This window comes from Dasypus novemcinctus, chromosome 28 (assembly GCF_030445035.2).
Source record: "Dasypus novemcinctus isolate mDasNov1 chromosome 28, mDasNov1.1.hap2, whole genome shotgun sequence".
Classification (NCBI taxonomy): domain Eukaryota; kingdom Metazoa; phylum Chordata; class Mammalia; order Cingulata; family Dasypodidae; genus Dasypus; species Dasypus novemcinctus.
Window position 1 is genome coordinate 7050801 of NC_080700.1, and position 23392 is coordinate 7074192.

Here is a 23392-nt window from a genome sequence, read left to right on the forward strand (position 1 = left end):
TTCACACATGTAGGCATCAGCTCATAACCTTCATAATTGCCCAACTTCCTTTAAGCCTATCATCCAGGCTCTAGCTCTGTGAGACAGATTGATTTACTTATTTCATATTGGAGAGATCATGTAGTATTTGTCCTTCAATGCTGGCTTGCTTCAGTCAACATAAGGTCCTCAAGATTCATCCATGTTATTCCATGTCTTTGTACTGTATTTTTACAGCTGAGTAGTATTCCATTGTATGCATATACCACATTCTATTTATCTATTCATCGGTTGATGGTCATTTGGGTTGATTCCAACTTTTGGCAATAGTGAATAATGCTGCTATTAACATTCGTGTGCATATATGTTTTCGCCCTTGTTTTCAGTTCTGGGTATATACAGCAGTTGAATTGCTGGGTCATATGGCAAATCTGTAGCTGGTTTTTTGAGAAACCCCCAAACTGTCCTCTGGAATGGCTGGATCCTTCTGCATTCCCACCAGCAGTGGATGAATGTTCCCTTTCCTCCATATCCTCTCCAACACTTGTAGTCTTCTGTTTTCTTAATAGCCTCCAGTGTAATGGGAGTAAGATGGTATCTCTTTGTAGTTTTGATTTGCATTTCCCTAATAGCTACTGATTTTGAAGATCTTTTCATGTGCTTTTTACCACTTGTATTTCCTCTTTGGATAAGGGTCTGTTCAAATCTTTTGCCCATTTTTAAAGTGGGTTTTCTTTTTATTTTTGAGATATAGGAGTTCTTATATATGCAGGATATTAGTCTTCTATCAGATATATGGTTACCAAATATTTTCTTGCAGTGGATAGGCTGTCTTTACACTTTCTTGACAAACTCCTTTGAGGTACAAAAAGCTTTAATTTTGAGGAAATCCCATTTTTCTATTTTTTCTTTTGCTGCTTTTCCTTTGGGTGTGAAGTTCATGGAGTAATTTCCTTTACAAGTTCCTGTAGATGCTTGCCTACATTGTTTTCCAAGGTTTTTATGGTCTTTGCTCTTATATTTAGGCCTTTGATCCATCTGGAGCTGATTTCTGTGTAAGTTGTGAGATGGTAATCCACTTTCATTATTTTGTAAATGGATACTGGTTTTCCAGGCATCATTTTTTGAAGAGGCCATTCTCTCCCAGTTGAGTGTGTTAGGCAGCCTTCTCAAATATCATATTACTGTATGTATGAGGATCTATACCAGAACTCTCAATTTGGTTCCATTAGTCAGTGTATCTATCCCTGTGCTAACACCATGCTGTTTTCACTACTGTAGCTTTGCAGTACGTTTTGAAGTCAGGTAGTGTGATTCCCCCAATTTCATTATTCTTTTCAATACGTCTTTCGCTATTTGGGGCCTCTTTCCTTTCCAAATAAATTTCTGAGTTAGTTTTTCTAGTTCATTAAAAACTGTGTTCACTGAGTGTAATGAGTGTGTGGCAATGATGAGAGAGGTTGTTGGTGTGGGAGGATTGGGGTTGGGGTGGGGAACCTCTTATATTTTCTAGTTCAACTTTTTTTGGTGATGTATATATATAAAAATACATTTGCTATAATTATGTGGTGGGGGTGGGGAGTGGGTTATATGGAAACCTCTTATGTTTCTTGTTTTTCTATGTTTTTTAATGTAACATTCCTTGTGATCTATTAACTTTAATTTACAAAAACTTTAAAAATTGCTGTGTTGATTTTTCTTGCGATTGCATTGAATGTGTAGATCAGTTTTGTTAGGCAAGATATCTTAATAATATTTAGTCTTCCTATCTGTGTACAGGGAATATTCTTCCATTCATTTAGGTCTTCTTTGATTTCCTTCAACAGTGTTGTGTAGTTTTCTGTGTATACACCTTTTACATCTTCAGTTAAAATTTTTTAAACAATTGTAAAAGGTAGCTGTTTTTTGATTTCCTCCTTAGATTTCTCATTATTGTACAGAAATGCTACTGATTTTTACACATTGATCTTATAATCTGCAACTTTACGGAACTCATTTGTAAGTTCTAGGAGCTTTGCTGTAGACTTCTAAGGGCTTCTAGTTAAAGGATCATGTCATCTGCAAATAGTGAAACTTTGAATTCTTCCTTTCCAATTTGGATGTCTTTTATGTCTGGTTCATACCTCAGTGCTTGAGCAAGTACTTCTAACACAATATGAAATAGAAGGGATGATAGTGGCCATCCTTGTCTTGTTCCTAATCTTAGAGGGAAAGATTTTAGGATTTCACCATTGTAAATGATTTTAGCTGTGGGTTTTTCATATATACCCTTTATCATGTTCAGATAGTTTCCTTCTATTTCTATCTTTTGTGTGTTTTTATCAAAAAAGGGTAATGCATTTTTTCAAATGTTTTTTCTGCATCTATAGATGTGATCATGTGATGTTTTCCCCATTCAATCTGTTTATTTGGTGTCTTATGTTATTTTCTTAATTGAAACATTCTTGCATACCAGGAATGAATCCCACTTAGTCATGGTGTTTAATTTATTTACTGTATTGCTGAATAAAATTAGCAGGCATTTTTTTTAGTTTTTTTGCATCTAGGTTCATTAGAGAGATTGGTCTGTAATTTTCCTTTCATGTGGTGTCTTTGTTTGGCTTTGGTATTAGGGTAATGTTGGTATTATAGAATGAGTTAGCCAATTTTCCTTCTCTTTCAATTTTTTGGAAGAGCTTAAGCAAGATTGGTGTTAGTTCTTTCCAGAAAGATTTGCAGAATCCACTTGTAAAGCCATCTCGCCAAGGGCTCCACTTGGTTGGGAGGTTTTTACTTACTGATTCTATGTCTTTACTTGTGATTGGTTTGTTGATATTGTCAATTTATTCTTTCATCACTTTAGGCTGCTTATGTGTTTATAGGAATTTGACCATTTCCTCTAAATTGTCCTTCTTGTTGGAATATAATTTTTCCAAGTATCCTCTTATGATAGTCTTTAGTTCTGTCGGGTCAGTGGTGATGTCCCCTTTCTCATTTTCTATTTTGTGTATTTGTATTTTCTCTTTTTTTCTTTGTTAGGCTAGCTAAGTGTTTGTTAATTTTGTTGATCTTCTCAAAGAACCAGCTCTTGTTTTTTTAAAAATTTTTTTCTAGTGCTTTCATATCATCTATTTCATTTAGTTCTGCTCAGATCTTTGTTATTTCTTTCTTTCTTCTTCCTTTGGATTTAGTTAGTTTTTTTTTTTTACTAATTCCCCCAAGTGTGCAGTTATTTCTTCAATTTTATTTCTTCTTTTTTGATGTATGAATTTATGGCTATGAATTTTCCTCTCAGTACAGCTTTTGCTTTACATCCCATATGTTTTGATATGTTGTGTTATCATTTTCATTAGTTTTCAGGTAGCTATTGATTTCTTCTGATAGTTCCTCCTCAATTCATTGTTTTTCTAAGAGTGTGTTTTTTACCTTCCATGTCTTGGTGTCATGTCTGGGTCTCTAGGCCCTTGCAGATTTCCAGCTTCATTCCACTGTGACCAGAGAAACTTTTTTTTTATTATTTCAAACTTCTGAATTCATTGAGACTTTCTTTGTGGCCTAGCATGTGGTCTATCTTGGAAAATGATCCATGTGCACTTGAGATGAGTATATATCCTGCTGTACTTGGGTGTATTGTTCAGTATATGTCTATTAGGCCCAGATTCTCTAATATATTGTTCAAAGTCTTTGTTTCTTTATTGATTCTCTTTTGAGATGTTCTGTCCATAGTTGATAGTGGTGTATTAAAGCCCCCCACTGTAACTGTAGAGACATCTCTTCCTTCACTTAATTTTTCCAGTGTTTTCCACACGTATTTGGAGGTGCCCTTGTTAGGACCATAAATGTTTCTGATTGTTCTTACTTCTTGAAAGAATTTACCTTTCACTAATATGTAGTGTCCATCTTTGTCTCTCACAATTGTTTTGCATTTAAAATCAATTTTATCCAATAATAATATAGCTACTCATGACCTTTTATTGGTTATTTTTTGCCTGTAAGATTGTTTTCTAGCCATTCATTTCCAATCTCCTTAAATCCCTGGATCTAAGATGTGCATTTTGTAGATAGCATATAAATGGTCATATTTCCTTACCCAATCTTCCAATCTCCATCTTTTAACAAATGAGTTCAATCCATTGATATTCAGTGTTATTACTTTGAAGGAATTACTTATATTAAATGTCTTTTCTTTGGATTTATGTTTATCATATTTTGTTTGTTTTTGTCTTTTTAGTTGTTCTTACACTGTCCTCCAACTCTGTCTCTCCTGTTTTTTCTTTCCTCCTGCAGAACTTTATTTAGTATTTCTTGAAGGACAGGTTTCTTGTTGGCATACTCTCTTATTTTCTCTTAATTTTTGAATATTTTGAACTCTCCATCATTTTTGAATGCTAGCTTTGCTGGATAGAGCATTCTTGGTTGGATTTTTTTTTTCTTTTAGTACCTAGACTATGTCATATGGCTGCCTTCTTGCCTCTATGGTTTCAGATGAGAAATCAGCACTTAATCTTATGTAGCCTCCTTTGTATGTGAGGGTTCTCTTTTCTCTTGCTGCTTTTAGTATTTTATCTTTGTCTTGAGCATAGAATAATTTGATGAGTATATGTCTTGGGGTTGACCTTTTGGGATTTATGCTGCTTAGGGTGCACTGTGGTTTCTGGATATGTACATCCATCTCCCTCAATAGCTTTGGGAAGTTTTCAGCCATTATTTCCTCCAACATCCCTTCAGTCCCCTTTCCCTTCTCTTCTCCTTCTGGGATGCATATAAAGTGTATGTTTGTGCATTTTACATTGTTATTCAGATCCCTATGTCCCTGCTGGATTTTTTCTATTGTTATATCAATCAATTCTACTATCTGTTTGATTTCACATATACTGTCTTCCATATCACCAATTCTTTCCTCTGCCTCTTCAAATCTGCTGTTATTTGCTGAGTGTGTTTTTGATATTTTGAGTTGTGCTGTTCATCACCATCATATCCATGATCTTTTTGCATATGATCCCAATTTATTCTGTATGTTCACCAAGTATTTTCTTAATATCCTTAATCTCTTCCTTCACTTCATTAATTTGGTCCATGATATATGTTTCGAGGGATTTGATTAGTTGTTCAATGTTCTGTTCCTCTTCCGGTTTTTAGTTTGTGCATTGCTTTGGGCCATCTTTTCCCAATTATTGGTTTTGTTTGTAGTTTTTTTGTAGCTCCCTGGTCATCATTTTATCTTAATGGGCTTATTCAGTTGATTATCTTCTTCATCTATCTTGGGGTTTAATTAGTTGTTTTTGTGGGTGTTAAGTCTTCACTTTGTCATTTTGTTCTTCTTATTCTATTTTCTCATTGTTGGCTAAGTTCCCTTAATGGGAAATATTAGGGCCAGAAAAAAGCAAAATGGGTAAGAAAAGAAAAAGTATAATAGTAGTATTGACAGTAAGTGTTAGCAGAAGAACCATGTGAGATCTAGGAAAATGGATATTAAACTCATGTAAACTTTGTAGAGCTATAATAGTAAAAAGTTGAGTACCTATAATGACATAGTAAACAGAACATGGGGAGGAATATGATATGAATTAAAAGGCCAGTTTGTCAGGAGAGAGGAAAAGAGAAAAAGAACAATAATATAAAGAGTGAATAAAAGAAAACAGAACAGATGTATTAGAAATAAAATGTCAGAAAAATTGCGGGCTAAACAGAGAGGTGGAATGTAAGACAAATGATAGGTGATGGATGACAGAAAGATATAAATGAAAGGGGATAGCAATGGTAGCCAAAATCAGCACACACAGAAAAGAGGAAATTGAGGATGGGGAAACACAGCAAATAAGAAATGCTGCCTGCAGCACCTAATATGAAAAAAAAGAAATGAAAAAGTAAACAGTAAGCAAGGAAAAGAAAAAAGGACAATGGAGGGATAAAGAGGAAGGAAAAACAAGAAAACAAACCATTAAAAAAGACCAGACAAGGCTTCAAGCAAGGAATCTTTGCAGTTAAATAAATTACTTAGGAGTCTGACCTACCTCTGGAGGGCAGGCTGCAGGGTGATAGATTGGTGAGCACTGGGAGCCTGAGGTAGTTGCTAGTGGTCTTAGAAGGAGGTCAGTTTTTCTGTTTTTATTCTTTGGTTCTTTTTCTTCCTTTTTTTCCTAATTTTTCCTTATTTGCTTTCCTTTCTTTCATTTTTGTGACTTCCAATGTTTTTCTTTTGTTACAGCTTCTCTTGATTGGTCTTAATTTTCTTTCTTCTCTCCTCATCTTTCTGATCATTTATTTTATTATATTTTACCTGCTTCTTATTAATTTTTATGCCACTTTTTAATTCTTATTCCTTTCTATTTTTTATGATTTTTCACTCATTTTATTTTCCTGTTTATTTTCTGGTTCTTTTTCTCTTCTTTCTCTCATTTATCTTGGCTTAGTATTTTTTCTGGGTAACACGGACAACTACAAGATATAGAATAAGTGCAACCAAATGCCAAAGAGAAAAAACACAAAACAAATGAAATAAACTAAAGTAAAAATAGAAGCTGACCAATTAAATGAACACATCAAGATAAACAGATGCCTAGACACCAGCAAAAACTTACAAGTCATACTATGAAACATGAAGGCATGGTCCAGTCTAATGAACAATCTAAAAAGCAGGAAGAGACACAGAATGTAGAAAAACTATTAAAGAATTTTCAAAAAAATATGAATCAACATAATGAAGTGAGGAGGAGATAAAGGATATTAAGAAGTCACTGGGGGAATACACAGAAGAACGCTTAAAATACATGAAAAGATAACACATTTAAATGTAATGAAAAGCACAATGCAATAACTTTAAAATATGTAGAAAGCACATAAAGCAAATTTGAATGGGTAGAGGAAAGAATTAGTAACATGAAAGATAGACCATCTAAAACTGCACAGATAGTATAACAGATAGATAAAAAAGATAGAAAAAATTCTGCTGGGATTAAGGGAGTTGAATAAGAAGAAATTCACAAACATACCCATTATATGCATTCCAGAGGAAGAAGAGAAAGAAGAAGGGAAAAGGAGTGTTGTAGAAAATAATGGCTGAAAATTTCCCAACTTTTCTGAGGGACATGAATGTACATATCCAGGAAGCACAGTGCACTCCAAATAGCATAAATCCCAGTAGACCTAGCCCAAGACACATATTTATCAAATTGTGAATTCTCAAGACAAAGAGAAAATTCTGAAAGCAGCAAGAGAAAAGGGAAAATGAGAGATGCTCAATAAAATTAAAAATAGATTTCTCTTCTGAAGTCATGGAGGAAAGAAAGTATTGTTATGTTGTAATTAATATAGTTAATAGGTTATAAGGAAAAATATTCCAGCAAATAATTATGTATACAGAAAAGTTGGCAATCAGAAATGAGGGAGAGTTAGAAATACTCACATTTAAAGAGAAATTAAGAGAGTTTGTCAACAAAAACCTGTCCCTTAAGAAATACTAAAGAGAGTTCTGCTGGTTGAAAGGAAAAACAAAAAACAAAAACAGGAGAGAATTGGAAGAGAGTGTATAAAGGCAGTGGCCACTGGAGTTGACGAAGGTAGGGAGAGGGAAGAGGAGGTGTGAGATCGGGGCAATTTCACCACTTGGATTTGTCCTGAATGATATTGCAGTGACAGATGCAGGACATTATATATCCTGCCATAACACACTGAATGGACTGGGAGAGAGTATAAACTACAAAGTAAACTATAATTCATTCTGTGTAGCAGTGCCCCAAAATGTATTCATTAAATGCAATGAATGTGCCACAATGATGAAAGAATTTAGTTATGTGGGATGAGTGGGGGGATGAAGAGCAGGGGTATATAAGATTTCTTATATTTCTAATGTAATATTTTGTATGACCTATGTACCTGTAAAATTTTTTAAAAATCTATAAAAAATGAAAGAGAGTGTATAAAGGAAAATTACAAGTAAGAGTAATGAAATAGATAAAAATAGAAATAAAAACAAAATGTCACATATAAACCTAAAGAAAGTATGACAAATAATTACTGCCTTGACAGAAATAATACTGATTGGTTTTTTAAAGTTATTTATTCATTTTATTTCTCTCCCCTTCCTCCCATCCCAGTTGTCTGTTCTCTGTGTCTATTCACTGCATGTTCTTCTTTGTCTGCTGCTGTTGTTGTCAGCAGCATGGGAATCTGTTTCTTTTTGTTGCATCATCTTGTTGTGTCAGCTCTCCATGTGTACGGCACCATTCCTGGGCAGGCTGCATTTTCTTTCGCACTGGGTAGCTCTCCTTATGGGGTGCACTCCTTGCACGTGGGGCTCCCCTATGCGGGGACACCCCTGCATGGCATGGCACTCCTTGCATGCATCAGCACTGCACATGGGCAGCTCCACACAGGTCAAGGAAGCCTAGGGTTTGAACTGCAGACCTCCCATGTGGTAGATGGATGCCCTAACCACTGGGCAAAGTCTATTTCCCAATATTGATTGTTAATGGATTAGTCTCCTCAATCAATTGTCACAGATTGGAAAATGGATAAGGAAATATGATCCATATATATACTGCCTATAATAAACTTATCTTAGACTCAGGGATTCAAGGAGATTGCAAGTGAAAAGTTGGAAAATGATTTTACATGCAAGCAATAACCAAAAATGAGTAGATGTAGCTATATTAATATCAGAAAAATTAAACTTTAAATGCAAAACAATTTTAAAAGACAAAGAAGGAAATAATATGTTAATAAAGTAGTAAACTATCAAGAGGAAAGAAAAATCACACATATTTATACACTTAGCCAGGGTACTCCAAATAAATGAAGCAAACAATAGACACACCAAGTGAATATATAGACTCCTCTACAATTATAGTGGGGGACTTTAATGGACCATTATCAGCATTAGACAGATCATCTCAATAGATGAGATCTTATCAGTGTTTCAAAGAAGAAATTGTGAATAATCATTAACTAAAACAAATGAAAATGGAAATGAAATGTACCAAAACCTATGAGATTTATCTAAAGAAATTATAACGGAAAAGTTTATAGCATAATGCTTACAATAAAAAAAGAAGAGCTAAAATCAGACATAACTGTACACCTGGAGGAACTAGAAAAAGAACAACATACTAATCCCAAGCAAACAAAAAATATGGAAGTAATGAATACTAGAGCAGAACTACATGAAATTGAGAATTGGAAGTGGATGGGATTGATAGCAGTGCAGTGATGAGATTGGGTTTGATGTTGCTGGAATGTGAGGGGAAGTGGTGTAAGGGTTTGTGTTGTACTATCCATGGAATTGGGGGAGGGCTAGAGGAAGGAATAGGTGAACTGAGGATGTGTAAGTCTGTGGTTAAAACTACAATTTTGGGTATATTCCTCTGAGAAATATGGCAGGGAATGTTACCGGTGCAGGGTATTGGGGTGGGCAAATATGTAGGAGAAAGTACACCTGTGGCATGGTTCTATGAAACATGGGCATGTTCATCTTATCATAGTGTGTTATCTCAGTGGATGGAGGCCTTCACAATAATCAAGAAAACATTAAACTCCCATTCTGGGGAATCCTGCTCTCTTCTCAATTAGAGGGCAAGAATATCTTGAGAACATAGGGAATACCTAATAAAAGAAAACAGCAATATATCCAGCCTTCAATACTGTTGCATGTAACTATGAATCTTATTCTTCAAAAAGTGAAATTTATTGGTTACTATAGGTTCTAAGGGGAGGGGGAGGGAAAAAATACAATAGATGAAACATAGGTATTTTTAGAACATTGGAATTGTGCTGCATGGAATTTCAATGATGGATACAGTCCATTTTATTTTTTTTTACAAATAAAAGTGTAAGGAGCAATATGTAAACCGTAATGCAAACCATTTTCAATGGTTAGAAGCAATGCTTCAATATTTGTACATCGCATGTAAGAACCATACCATAAACATTTAAATTGTAATTAATAGTGGAGAGTGAGAGAGGGATAGGAGGTTGGGTATATGGGAATATGAATTTCTAAAGAATGGGTGCTTGATTTTATCAAAAGCCTTTTCTTCATCAATGGAGAAGAAGATGTGGTTTTTTCCTCCATTTTGCTATTGTGGTGTATTAAATGAATTTCTTATGGTGAGTCAACCTTGCATACCAGGAATAAATTCCACATGATCATGGTTCTTAATTCTTTTAATGTTCTGTTGGATTCAGTTTGCTAATATTTTCTTGAAGATTTCTGAATCTATATTTATAAATGTTATTGGTATAAGTTTTCTTTCTTATGGTATCTTTTTTTTGGCTTTGGTATGAGGGTGATGGCCTTATAGAATGAAGAAGATATATTCCCTCTTTTTCAATATTTATAAGAATTTGAGCAGGATTGGTGTTATTTCTTCTTATAATGTTTCATGAAACTCCCTTGTGAAGCCATCTGGTCCTGGGCTTTATTTTGTTGGGAAGATTGTGATTATTGATTCTTTCTAATTTCTAGTTATTTGTTTGTTGAGATCTTTTCTATTTTGTTGAATTACTCTTGGTAGTTTGCTTATTTCTAAGAATTTTTACATTTCATATATGCCATATAATTTATTGACATCAAAATTAATTTTAATAATTGAATAATATTAGGTGAAGAAGTAGAAAACCAGGGGTTATAGCACAATCTAATTTTTCATTAGAGAAACAGAAAAATAGCAGTTCCATGTGCAAAGAAATGAATGGATAAGTTATTAAAGGACATTAGTAATCATTAAATTTTTAATTTGTATAAATATAAAGTCCTTAATATTGACAACCTGGAATATTTTCTTTATTAGGAAAAATTCTAGCTCCTTTACTAGAGACTCAAGTAACACTGTCCTATGAAAGAAAGTTTATTTATTTATGTATGCATTTACTCTCATGTACTGGGTTAATTGCTAGGCAGACCACAAAACATAGTTCTCATTTTCAGAAATACAGGTGTTTTGTTATCCATTATTTTTAAAGAAGTTTTAGTTTATATAAATGTTACATCAAAAATACAGGAGATTCCTATATACTCCACTCCCACTCCCACACATTTCCCCATTAACAAATTTCATTAGTTTGGTACATTTGTTATAATGGATGAACATTTATTGAGACATTGCTACTATCCATGGTCTATTGTTTACCTTATGGTTACACTTCGGAACATACAATTTTCTAGATTTTCACAAAATGTTTAATGCTTTGTATTCATCATTGCTGTATCAAGTAGAACAATTCCAGTGACCAAAATTCCCATGTTACAACTATTCTTCCTTCTCCTTCCCCTCAGGTCCTCTGGTGATCAATGCCTTCATATCAATGTAAGGCATTTATATTCTGAATTTGGCTTAGAGAGAGGCCACATTTGAGCAAAAGAAGAGACTTTCAGGAGGTAACTCAGGTAATATATATTACTAGGCTAAATTTAAATTTCACAAGAACAAGGTTCATAAGTACAACCATCAATATCAAGGGCCTAGAATACTGGTCTGTGCTTCTTTGCTAGGCACTCTCCATGTACTCTAGATTCTTGCTACAATGTTACAGAATATAGCGGCACTTCCAAGAATGAGAATACAATTTTCTGTTGGATATTGTGTGGGTCTCTATCAATGGATAAAACATCCCATGATTACATGACCATATTCCATAGATGTGTTCTCCAGATGCACCCCCCCACACACATCCACCCACACTAACATCCTACAATAGTCACCCCCCTGGCACAGTTGCAAAATTTCTGAAACCCAAAACTTCCCCAAATTCAAACCAAGAGTAATAAAATTAAATTGAAATAAAAAATAAAAAATATGTTTTCATTGTGACTTTCATCCTAATAAGATCTTTTATTTATATTGATAATTTCTTCTGTATGTTCCCCCAGTGTCTTTTTCTTTCCATTTTAATTTCCAAGAAGCTATACATTACAGAAAAGTCACATAGTAAATATAGGGCATTCCCATATTGTCCCCACACTTCCTCCTTTAACAATAACATCCTACATGAGTATGGTACAGTTATTTCAATTGGTGAATAAATATTAATTCATTGCTACTATCCATGTTTAATAGTTTACTTCATGTTTTATCTTTTGCACCATACACTTATAGGTTCTGACCAACTTTATAATGTCTTAAATTTGTAATGGTAACATCATGCAGAACAATTCCAATGTCTCAAAATTTCCTTATATTCTACCATTCTTCTCTCTCCTTCCCCTTGGAAAGTATCGCAAACACTAAATTTCAATTTTTGAAGAATAAAGTCTATAGCTATGTGCATTAATATTTATACTAGCTTTCTATCTCATTTTTATACCCAGAATTATTGCTCTTAAACATATGGTTTATGGTGGAACAAAAATGAAAATTTGGCTCTTGCCTGGCTATTGTGTAAAAGAATGTAGAGATCATTCATCTTTTTATATGATTAAGACCCAAATCATATATCTCATATGATAAAATCTCCTTAGGCTTTGCTGAGGTAATATCATATTTCTACAGTTAACTACAAGGTATGGTAGATATTGGATCTTCTAGGCTGGAATTTATGTGTGCTGTCAACCTTTGGATGAGGTGTTGCTAGCATATCTCCATAACAGAGAAGCTGAATAAATTTCAGTAGTTAATTAGTAATTTACCAAAACAACAAATGAAAATTCAAAGCTAGAGGACATTTTACATAAGCTTAATGATTTTCAAATACTTCAGTCTGTGTAACAATAAATATACTTTAAAGATATTTTTACTTTTGAATATCACATTTTATACATATACTTCATGGGAAGAGAAACTCAAAAATATATGCGATGTCTGTCAGTGCTAGTTGCCTTCCAAGAGTTGTCTCAAAGTCAATGCTTCCAGACCTTCCTGACTAGAGTGGAGTAGTCATGTAACTCAACACTTTCAAATACATAGTAAGTGGAATTTTTTAGACTTGCTTTCAGGAGAAACTCTTGCACACTTATTCTTCTGCCCTACCTCATCCAGTCTTTCCAGGTGTCTTGATGATGATATAAAGATTGGAGCTGCAGTGTTCTTGTCTGTTCCTGGGGAATTAGAGCCATGTGCTCAGCTTCCTAAAGAGAAAACTAAAGGATCCTGTTAGCCATAAAAGGATTGGAACTGTCATTTCTACTCTACAATTCTTTAGTTTAGCAGAAACTTTATTTTGCTAATCCAGAAATTGTGAGGATGTGCTTTTATTTAAATAAGTCATGATTTATGATTCCAAATTGATAAAATAAAAAGAAATTCCAACAGTTGAGAGGTTTCAAAATGCCTTGTGAGGAAGCATAATGGCATTTCATCATATTTTATAATACAGCACCCATCTCTATTGTTCAAAACATTAAAGTGTAAAACTGATATTCAAAGGATTAGAGGTTAAAAGTACAAATTCCAAAACATATATATATATATAATGCAAGAAATCACACACACAAAAAGAAAACAGGAGAAAATGTGTAAAGATGTAAAAATTCACAAATCTACATTTTTAGTAGAGAAAAACAAGACAATTGTAAACACCTGAAAGTCTATATAATCAAATTCTTATGTTTAAATGTGAATATAATATTTTTCAAAAGCTCACAGTGCCTATATTAAGATTTAGAATGTCTGTTCTTTCCACGTGAATAGGGAGTTGAAGAGATGTGAGATTGGGGTTAGTGTGTGAGACATATTTTCATGTATCATTTACTTGTTCATATTTTTTCTGCATTTTATTTTGAAAAGTTACAAGTTTATAAGAAATTGAAAATGTCTGATGAACATACTTGGACCCTTTATGTGAATTCATTGCTAACATATTACATTATTGATACATACATATGTGCTAATTTATAGATAAAAATTCTTTCAAATTTTTCATAATGAATACAAGTAGTCTGCCACCTTGATTCCAAAGTAAGTGTGCATTGTAACTAAAACATCCTATGACCATGGTTTAGATAATGGTTTCCAATATATTCCTTCATGCTCCCTTACATTTCTCTCTCCATCTGCCTCTGCCTCTGCCCATCTCTCTCACTCTCTCTCTCCTTCTCTCCTCTCTCTCTCTTCATTCTGTTTATTTATTCATTTCTTTATTATTTTATTTTATTATTGTTTATTTCTCTCTACTTCCCCCCCGCCCCAGTTGTTTGTTCTCTGTGTCCATTTGGTGCATGTCCTTTTTTTTTTTGTCCACCTCTGTTGTCAGTGGCATGGGAATCTGCGTTTCTTTTTTGTTGTTGTTGTGTCATCTTGCTGTGCCAGCTCTCTGGGTGTGTGGTGCCATTCCTGGGCAGGCTGAACTTTATTTCACACTGGACAGCTCTCCTTATGGGGCACACTCCTTGCACATGGGGCTCCCCTATGTGGGGGACACCCCTGTGTGGCATGGCACTCTGTGTGTGCATCAGCACTGTGCACAGGCCAGTGGGCCAAGGAGACCTGGGGTTTGAACCATGGACCTCCCATGTGGTAGATGGGCACCCTATCCACTGGGCCAAGTCTGCTTCCCTCATTCTGTTTATAATAGACTCCAGAAAGAGGATTAAGACCCATACTGATTGAGGTTGAGCACACTCTAACTTAAGTAACCCCATCAAAAGGCCCTACATACAATGGGTTTACATCTATAGGAATGAATTATGCTTTTAAAATGTTTTATGTCAAACATATAACTACAAACTAGCACACAGAATAACCCTCAATTGTATACTGGGATGCCTGGATATTCCTGCAAATCTAGCCGATGGCAGCCTGAATAAGGAGATTCCTCATGGGCTTGTCTTCCCAGAACTAACTCGGCAGGCAGTTGTAGATTGCTGGCAGCTAAGGCAGTGTAAGAAACAATTAAGTTACAGTGGCCTGATTCAAGTAGATTATGTGCTTTATATCATATTTTATAGTCTCTTTCATGTCAAGTAGAGGGGACATTCAAATTCCTGTAAATGAGGGGATTTCTAAGATCCCTAATACCATGAGCAAGCTTGTACCCATGACAGGATGCAGGCTGAAAATAAAGAGGATACTCTGTACTTCACAATCTCTCTAGGCAGAATTTTATGACAGAGGGAATAAACATTGAAAGAGAGCCCCAGCCAACTCAGAGCAAATTGACAAAGACTATTCATTGTGTTTCTTTTGGTTAGCTCTGCACACTTATGATAATTACTAACCACTAAATGGATAAAACTTTATGTATCAGTCAGGTGAGGAACTATACCCAGAGTAAATCACTTTAAAATATTCAAATGTACAATGTGTAAATAAAGATGATAAGAAATAAGAAAATTTGACCCAAACACAGGAACAAGATGAAAATCCAAAAGCCAAAAAATGGAAAGACCACATGAAATATTCCAGACTAACATATTTTTAAAATATCCTTCAATATGCTCAAGAAGATAAAAGAAAATAAAGGAAAATAACTAAAACATATCAATAAATCAATGAATGAATAAGTTGATTATCTCAGAAAATAAGAGAAATTTTTAAAATGAACCAAATAGAAATAGAGTTGACCATAAATAACTGAAATGAAAAATTCCATACATAAAATTTTATTTTCCCCATTAATGACAAATACAATTTACCAAAAATTATATTAGTCATAGGAAGGATTTCAAGTTTCTACCTAAAAGGACAAAAGGTTATTAAATGATTGAAATTATTACTAGAAACAATGAAATAACAATATAAACATTGTCAAATTCCAAAAATTGGCATTAATTAACAAACAAGTTACCTAACCAAAACTAAAATAATGTTCTTACAGTTGTGTAGAGAAAAACTACCATTTAAATAGTGGGCTATACACATACAATAAAGAGATATAACAGCTTCCTATATTGGAAAAATCAGATTTGTAAATCTAAAATACCTCCACAAAATGATTTGCAAATTCAATATAATTCAGGTTTTTTAAAAAACATTCTAATACATACCACAACATTGGTTTTTACCCATTCTTTTGTATCTGTACTGTAATATAATTTTAACTGTTGTATATATCATTTATTCAAGAATGACTTTAGACCATTTATAGTGTAGATTCTACGTTAATTTGGAAGTTAAGTTCAATGGACTATGCTGGTTTAGGTATGTAAAAGAATTAATGGAAGTGGCTGAGGATGATCATAATAGAAGGGATATGTAGATGATGAATGCAACTGGGTAGTGTGCGTATATATAAGATTAAGCTTGAACCATCAAATACACTGGTTTCTCATGTTTGTGCAAGGGCTATGTCACCAAGGTTAAAATTGATAGAAGAGGAACTGTTTCTAGTAGATTTTAAAAAGTTGTGTGCTATATTGAAAGACTACTGAAAAGTGACAAGTGAGTTTCCCCAGCAATATTCAGGGGCTGTATGAAAAATCTTGAAATATTTCATATTTTAATAACTTCCACCTGAAATTGTGAAGTCCTTCCTAAAATACCCTGTAGGATGGCATTTGTCAAAATATGAGAAAAATAGAATTAGGAAAAAAATTGGTGAGCATTTTGAGACTTATCTCCACTATAATACAGTTTGGTTTGCTCTTGCACAATTTATGAGTGAGTCATAAAAGATAAACTCATTTATGTGTCACCACAGTAAAGGTGAAAATATAAAATAGGAATTAGATACCCAGAGGTTGACATGTATGGAAGATTAAAGGTTAAATTACTAAAATTATAAACATTCATCTAGCTAATTTTCTTATCTGAAATATTTTCTAGGCATTTTGGACATGCAATCTGAAAGATGATGGCATACTACTAGAATTCAGAATGCCAGTTTATATCTTGGATAGTTTATAGGTGAATAGCATCATTGGTCATACTGGACAATGTTAGTAACCCTTGTTATGTGGCAACAGGTTGTTCTGGAAAGAAGTCATTTTAAATTACCTTACCCTAGAAGTTTCTATTTTAACTGCTGTCCACAGGTGAAAAAGTGCCAAAGAGAAAATATCTCCACTATAACTTATATGACTTTCCTGGGTTTGGACAACCTAGAAGAATTTGGGATTATACTCTTTTTACTCTTCAGCTTTTATGTGATGATATTTTTGGTAACCTTGCACTCATTTTTACTTTCCAGAGAAGCTTAATCCTTCATTATACAATGTATTTTTTTCTTTCCTATTTATCCTTTGTGGATGTCAGATACATGAGCAGCATTGCCTCCTTGCTTCTGTAGGAGGATTTGGCTGGAAATATCACTATCTCCTTTACTGCCTGTGTGGTATAAATTGATCTTTTTGGTGCCATGCTCACTGGATTGTTATGTCCTATAATCACTATTTGGTCATTGGTTTACCCCACCAAGTTTCTTATTTACTCATGGACAATAGAACTGGTATCAAGTCAGCAGTGCAGTCATGAATTGCTGTTCTTTCTTCATGGGAACTATGTTAATTTCTTTGCCACATTGACCTGAGTCCACACATAAATGACCAATTCCTTTTTGACTTCTTCCCAATTGTGAGATTCTCCCTCACTAATAGTACAATACTGCAGGAGACTTTTTCTTCATTTCTATCACTTTTTTCCTTCTTTTCCCTTTATCTTATTGTTTCATTCTGACCTCTATTTTAAAGATTTCTTCCCTTAGAAGAACAGAAACTTTTCCACCTGCTCATCACACTTGCTTTCTGTTAATGTATTTTATTGTTCCCCAGTTGTGGTGTACATGACACCAGCACAAAACAAAACCCAATCTGAATAATATTTTCTTACTTTTGTACCCTGTGTTTACATCACTTGGCAATCACTTAATTTGTAGTTTGAGAAACAAGGTTATAACAATTGCTCTGAAGAAAGGAAAATACCTTACTGTTTAACATGTAGCTGGGTAAGAAAAAAATGTCTTCTAGAGAATTTAGCATTTGAGGCAGAACTTGCCATTTATGAGACCTCCATTAAGGCTGTACTGTTTAATTAAAATCAATAAAATTCTATTAAAATATAGATATTATGGTTATACTTAAAAGTTCAAAATGATATTTATTAAATTCCTATGAAAATAGAACATTGACTCTATATTAGCTGATAAAATGTCAACTGTAATACAACCATGATATATTTTGAAGAATTTGTACATTAATATTATCTTATTCTCCCAAAGATATCACAAGGTGTGTGTGTATATACATATATATATGCTATGTATATCCATTAGCTGCTAATTTTAATAAAGTCCCAGATTAACATGAAAAATTCTGCATCCAAATAGTATTTACAATTTCATGAGGGTAGTTTTTTACTATGTATTAGCCAAAAATCAAAATTTCAGATAATTTAATTAGAAAGAACCAAAAATATTTTTAAACTCTATAGAATACATGGTAAATTGAAAATAATTAAAAGTTAAATCAGGAAGAGACTGGTTACAATGATTTAATAATATGTATTTTTCATGGTTCTTATTGTATTTTACAAAATGAATAAAAGTAACCTATTTTGTTACTGCTTTTCTAGGAGCTTTATTAATAATAAATAATTACAAACTAACTAATGAAATCTGAGAAAAAATAGTGAAACAATCTTGTAGACAAAGGTGAAGCTTGATTGTTTATACTTATTATCAGGACATAACAAACAATTACAGTAATTGAGAGAGGGATTAATTTAAACAAAATAAATAATTGGGTAAAATTAATGTCCATAAATAGTTTCATACATACATAAGCACTTAATCTGTAGCAAAAGTGAAACAAATTCCACTGGGAATGTATGAATCAGGGTGTTTCCACCCAACTGTGAAGGGTGCAGTTTGGACCATCAGTAAGATCAAAGAATGCATCAGGTAAATAGACATGAGTTCTGTTGGGACTTAGGAACAGGAGAGATCTCAATGGCTGCCAATTGAAGTATGAAATTAACACCTGGCAAAGAAGAAGGAAAAGGAAGGGGAATATTAGAGTTCTCAGGATAATCTTTTAACTTGTAAGTATACATGCTAGGCCAGGTGGTTATATGCCTCAAACTGTTTTCATTTAAGGGAAGGGGCACTCTGGTCACTGGGTTCCCATGCAAAGCTCTGCAGAGAAATAGAATTGATAGAGTATATACCTACATATATTAAGAGATTTATTACAGGCATTGTCTCACACAATTGTTAGATGAATACTATGAAGCAGGTGAAGTTGAATCCCCAGGAGATATTGGTCAGCTGAAGTACAGTCTTCTTTCTGACTTCTAAAATCTACAATTCTGGCTTTTATTACTGCCAAGAGATTAGATGAAGGGTGTTCCCATGTTGTTGAGAGTAAGCTTCTTTTTTGATTATAGATGCAATCAACCATAGATGCACTTAACTGATTATAAATGCAAATTCATCCATGAAATACCCTTACAAAAAATTAGAAATATATTTGCTTGGCCAAACAACTGGATACCATAACCTAGCAAGTTGACAATGGTAACTGACTACCACAGGATGGAAGCAGAATATATTAATAAATAACAACAAAAAATATATACCTATCTTAGAAGGAGAAAAACTGTGTTATTCCTACCTTTAGACTACACAAAAAATCCATTCCAAGTGGATTGTAGCTTCATAATTTGTGAAGCTAATGTGAAGCTTCATAATTTCAGATATGATGACATTGAGTAGGAATTATTTCTTAATTAAATATCATTAAATATGAGTGACATATTCTGAATTTTACTGAATAAAAATTAAAAACATAGTTTATTAAAAAAAAAACCACTGGGAGAAATGCAAACCAGAAAGAGAGAGAAAGAGAGAGAGAGAGATGAGGAAGTGAGAGACTATTTCCAATAGATAACTGATATGAAGTTCATATGTGAAAAATAAAAAGAACTTTCACAAATTGATAGGTTCACAGATAAGCCAGTATAAAAAGGGGAAAATGGAAAGGACAAATGAGTTTATATGGCTATGAGTCTCCAAAAAAGAGTCAGGAAGTCATCAGAGGGGTCACCTCTAGGCACACCTCAGCAGAGTCCCAGAGACAACTAAAGTATATACAACCCCAGGTATTGGTTCTTCTGATGGCTACAGAGACCCACAGGTTCTATGGTCATTTCAGATGGAATTCTGTGCCATGTCAGTTGGCCCTGCTTTGGTGTTTGTGTTCCTGACTGTGATGGAGTTGGACTCATCTTTGTTCACAAGCCTCCTCTGTTACTTTTAATGGACTTGTGGTTGGCACTGGGGTTTAGTGTATATGCAGGGAACCTGAATCTCTGGACTGTCCAAGTGATAGCCAGGCCTTTAGCCTCAACAGACTTGCAACTCCTACACTCTGGTTTATTGCATTTACCCCAGCCTGCTAACAGGGAGATGAAGAAGGTGAACCACCAACCAGGGAGCCAAGAGTGCCTACAAATACAAGCAGGAGAATTGAATCCATCATCCAAGTAGAATATAAGCACCTTCTTGATATAGAGGTGGAGTGGACATAACCATTCCAGGGTCCACAGAATGGAGGAATAGAGTATGGACTAGAGTGGACCTACTGATATTCTATTCTGGAACTATTGTGATTAGTAATGGATGTAAATGTAGCATTGATGTGGAGAAAGTGGCCATGATAACTGCTGAGGGTAGGGAGTGGGAAGAAGAGATGTGATGTCGGGGCATTTCCAGGACTTGGAGTTGTCCTGGGTGGTACTGCAGGGACAGTTACTGGACATTGTATGTCCTCCCATGGCCCACTCAGTGGACTGGGGGAGAGTGTAAACTATAATGTGACACTGACCATGTGGTGCAGCAGTGCTCAGAGATGTATTCACCAAGTGCAATGAATGTCCCATGATGATGGAGGAGGTTGTTGTTATGGGAGGATTGGGGTGAGGGGGTTGGGGGGGTATATGGGGACCTCATTTTTTTAAATGTAACATTTTAATGTTACATTAAAAAAAACAAATAAAGACAAAAAAAGAATAAATGGAGAAGAACTAGGGGAAAGCAAAAAAAAATATTGGAGCAAAGCGGATTTGGCCCAGTGTTTAGGGTGTCCATCTACCAAATGGGAGGTCTGCAGTTCAAACCCCGGGCCTCCTTGACCCGTGTGGAGCTGGCCCATGTGCAGTGCTGATATGCGCAAGGAGTGCCGTGCCACGTAGGGGTGTCCCCTGCATAGGGGTGCCCCACGCGCAAGGAGTGCCCCCCATAAGGAGAGCCGCCCAGCATGAAAGAAACTGCAGCCTGCCTAAAAATGGCGCCTCCCACACAGAATGCTGGCACAAGATGACACAGCAAAAAGAAACACAGATTCCCATGCTGCTGACAACAGCAGAAGCGGACAAAGAAGATGCAGCAAATAGACACAGAGAACAGACAACAGGTGTGGGGTGGGGGGGATGGGAAGAGAAGTAAATCTTAACAAAATATTGACAATAAATGTATGAAATGTTAATCAACTGAGGTTGGTTTTCTCCAGGGTCAGACAGTGAGACTAGATTGTCAGTAGAATTAAGTTATTTGCAAGCAGATCTAAGGAAAAATAGACAGTAGCATGGAGCATTGAGATAGGAATAGTAAATTGACCAAATTTGATTCCTATAATAAGAGGGTCATGAATGAGAGCAACTGTAATTGTAATTCTTACTGGAAGTTAATGTAATTCCTACTGGAGACTTTCAAGACAAGATTAAGATCATCTCTGAATTGTCTCAACTAAACCTGATACAAGCTGGGTTTCTGGAAATCTTCAACTGGAATAATAACTCCTCAGGAATCCCACTCAGAACAATCCTGAGCCAAGCATATTCCATGCTTCAGTGAAAACTCTAAGCCTAAATTTTACTAGGGATAGAAGTATGAAGGCAAGAAAAAGGTTGAATTATAAATGAGAACAAACACATGCTCTTAATCTTAAACTGCTTATTTATGGGTATAAAGCCATTGCTAATAAGATCTCTTGAATATAATATTTTATTTGAGTTGTGAACCAAATGAATGAAGGTGGATCTTAATCTGGATTACTGGAGACCTTATAAAGAGGGCCCAGGTGTCACAGTAGTTAGAATGAAGAGGAATTTACAATGTGATCACAGGCAGCAAAATAACTCAAAGAGCTCCAAGATGGTGGAAAGTCCCCACCGGATTGCTATGGGTTGAGTGGAGAACGATCAGCCTTGCTAATACCTAGAAACAGATTACTTTTAGCATTAAAACCATTAGAACATAAACTACAATGTCAACTATAATCCATGCTGTGTAGCAGTGTTCCAAAATATATTCATCAAATGCAATGAATGTGCTGTGCTGATGAAAGATTGTTGATGAGGGAGGACTGAGGGGTGGAGTGGGGAGTAGGGGTATATGGGAACCTCATATTTTTAATGTAACATTTTGTGTGATCTATGTATCTTTTAAATGATAATTTAAAAAACAGAAAAAATCATTAGACAAAATATTCTTATTTATCAATGAAAACCCCTTTTGAGGCATGTGTGGTAGCAGCCCAGGTATCAAAGGCAAGCCAACCGTTTGGAAAATAGCAGTGTGGATAGCTGAGACAATGGCACCAAAAGAATTGAGATCATAGAACCTTAAATATCTATCATGTGCTTATCAGGTGAACAAGTTCTACTATAAAACTATTGTGACTAACAATGGAAGAAATTGTATCATTGATGTGGAGAAAGTGGCCACAGTAGTTGCTGAGAATAGATGTGATGTGGCAGCATTTTTGGGATTTGGTGTTGTCCTAAATGATATTGCAGGGACAGATACTGGACATTATATATCCTGCTATAACCCACTGAATCTAATGGGGGAGATTGCAGACTACAACATAAACTACAATCCATGTGGTGCAGCTGTGCTCCAAAATGTATTCACCAATTGTAGCTAATGTGACACAAAGATGAAAGAGGTTGTTGATGTGGGAGGAGAGAAATGTGGGTGTGTGGGGTATATGGGAACCTCTTAAACTTTTTACTGAAACATTTTTTCTGATCTATGTATCTTTAAAAAAAAGACAACAAAATATAAATTTAAAAAAGTCCACTCCCTGAAAAAAATCTATCTTGGATTGCAGATGAAAACCACAATGCCAAACAACTATATCCTCACAAGAATGGCTAAAATTAATGACAATGCTAGGCTTTGTCAGGACCTAAGGAGGAGAGGCAGAAAACACAATGAGTTACACAAACATTACCTGGAACCAAGTCCTGAGGCACAGCCAAGTTCATACAATCAAGTTATTAAAAGGCAAGTGGAATCTCTAACCCAGCAGTTGCATACTTAGAATGTAACCTGCAACATTCTCATATGGCAGAAAGAAAGAAAAACAGAATGGGCTCTACTATCACTGCCCACATACATTTGTAAACACCTCACACTAGCTATTGTCCTCAAGAACACTAGCCAAAATCTAATTGCCACTGGACAGAAACTCCTAAAAACCAAATCACTCAATGAATCCTCCCCACTTTGTCATAAATACACCAATCAGAATAAACCTTAACTCCCTAAGATAGACAATCAAACC